Source organism: Mytilus galloprovincialis, chromosome 2 (assembly GCF_965363235.1).
Source record: "Mytilus galloprovincialis chromosome 2, xbMytGall1.hap1.1, whole genome shotgun sequence".
Taxonomy (NCBI): domain Eukaryota; kingdom Metazoa; phylum Mollusca; class Bivalvia; order Mytilida; family Mytilidae; genus Mytilus; species Mytilus galloprovincialis.
The window spans coordinates 35,561,944-35,564,374 of record NC_134839.1 but is presented as its reverse complement, the minus strand read 5'-3'; the positions used below and the strand labels follow the sequence as shown (position 1 = coordinate 35,564,374).

At 31.7% G+C, this 2,431-nt stretch overlaps 1 long non-coding RNA gene across 1 annotated transcript; it reads right to left on the bottom strand.

Annotated features, from left to right (window-relative positions):
• Positions 1-493: 493 nt before the first annotated feature.
• On the bottom strand, positions 494-1,634 carry LOC143062220 (uncharacterized). The gene is made up of 2 exons (XR_012974614.1): positions 1,564-1,634; positions 494-799 (listed from the first exon to the last, which is right to left on the bottom strand). It is a non-coding gene; the product is annotated as an uncharacterized LOC143062220 (long non-coding RNA).
• Positions 1,635-2,431: the final 797 nt, after the last annotated feature.

Below are 2,431 nucleotides of genomic sequence, written 5' to 3'. Positions count from 1 at the left end.
TAAACTTGAATAATAAGAAACATATGCTTAAAAAAACTGTTATAGTTCTAAAAGATGTGTCACTATTATTTAACAGGTGTCGGCTGAATACTGATACTATATTCTGAAGCATCTCGGCATTTTCCTAAGAATTAAAAAAAAACAAATAGCAAGACCAAACGGCAAGACAATCACCTTGTGGCCAGTTACTTATTAGAGGTATAATATTTACCAATCCCCTCATAGGCAAACCTATGAGGTATTACATAGATGGCTCAATATCTTTAATTGTCTTTACATAGGCGGTAATGGTAACGTGTTTTCCTGTAGCACAGTCCATATCGTAAACTTGGATATGTATGACAGCTCGTTTCGAAGCTGTGACATTTTCACATGTGTGGTTAAATTTTCGGGGTACGAAGTGAGATTACTTTTCCCGTAAATTAGCAAACCCCGAACATCCTTTTGTGATGCGGCTCCTTTTGGTAAAATATCCCCTTTTTAACACAATAAGTTCTTTGAAAATTTAATACTTTGAACACATTCAATAGCTCCATAGTTTTTACACATTTATTCTATGTTCCTCTACTTTCCTAATCACCACAAATAATTAAGTTCAGTCATTTGTTAAAAATAGAAACATGTCCAATATCACTACACAGAGATTTTTTCTTTACACGTGACTTTTGAGTTCCTCATTTCGAGTCGCATTAGGGATGTTGTCCCATATTGCAATCCATAGTTCTGATTTTTCCAAATATTTTTATGTGATCTTCATCGGTATGACATTCTGAATAAATCTGTGTATTTTTGTCCATTTCTGAAAAAAAAATAAAGTTGTTTCAGCACTATAAGGCAATGACACTTTTATCGCTATATTTATTTATTTTAAATACAAAGTGTATGCATAATTAATTTCTTCCAGTATACCTTCACTAGTCAAAAGAAGGACTAAACATCTGAATGTAACCTTAAATTACAACACACAGACCCTGTTAAAGCATTCAATAAAATTTTCTGGTGCCTAAAAGTGCATTTTGACACAGAAATTATGCAAAAATGAAGATTTCATAAAAAAACACCAAAATACTTTAATTATTCTAGCCAGTGGAAACTTTGTATTTTATACTGTAGAAACCACTATAAACTACTGTAAAAGTCATTTGAATCATATAATTAGAGTGCAATGAAGTGCAAATTTTCAAAACTTGTTCTTTCACATAATTCTATTTGAGAAAAAATGTTTTTTACATGTATTTCAGTGAAAATCTTTTATCAGTGAGATATCGGCATGAGGTTTTAAAGGAAACATTGTGGCATCATACGTAATATGGCGTCATTAACTAACGACATATCAAAATAATGCTAGTTATAGTTTGCAGTGTTACATGAAGAACAGTTACCGCAAGGTTTAACTTGAAATATGGAGTCGAAAAGATCAGTAACCAAGCATTTTCGTTTAATGCCAAGACCATAGCAACAGTTTTCATATCAGTATATTTTTAACATACCGACTGTAATTTGAATTGCATAAATACCATGAATAAACAATTTAGAGCTTGCCAAATAAAACAAAATGCTTACCAGATATTCAGGACTTTTTAAAACCTCTAGTTTGCCATCTCACGTTAAAAAGTAATGATATGTCTGGAACTGAAATAAAACAAAAAAAATACTCAGGCTGTGTTATTATTTGGTTTAGATACATAAGTATTATTGAGAGAGCAAAAATCAAATTCTTGAACGTTTTATCGCAAAGAAAGAAAAATGCTTCTCCCTTGTGGCTTATCAACCTTCATTCAAATCTTTTATATTAGCAGCAACGAGTGCTAGCTAACTAGCTTAATAGTTGAAAAGGTGCAGCAATATTGTTTTCAAAAGTTTTGTTGATCCTCCCCCTTTTTCACTGAGAAAAGACAATATCTTGTGATTTGCTAGTGTGCATTACAAATAATAATTCATGATTTCCTTAATACATGTACATGTTTGACTGTTTATTAACTGCATATGATATCTACTGACCATGTGTCAAATTATTGGATAAAAGCACATGTGATGATGTATTTCACTTTACTCGTATGAAATGTGTTATCTCCCTTGATTATCAGTTATTCCTGTAAACCGGAGTGATAATTACATAACAAAGACTGTATTGTGTCATGTTTACTTACAGCTAAAACTATTATATTAGTTCATGCCTTTTTCAATTCATAAACAAATTCCTTTCGGATCTCTCGGGGGTGTAAACAAAGTTAGAATTGTGCCTACAAAAAGTGTTCAGCCCCGTACCAGTAATGCATTTTAAAAGCGAAAATTTCATTGAGTATTTGCTGGTATTTATCTATAATGGTTATCTAAAATCATCTGGGATATCTAGGTATAAATAAAAAAATACTAACCATCATTTTCACACTTTTTCCGGGTGTACAAGGTGAAATCATCCATAGATCAC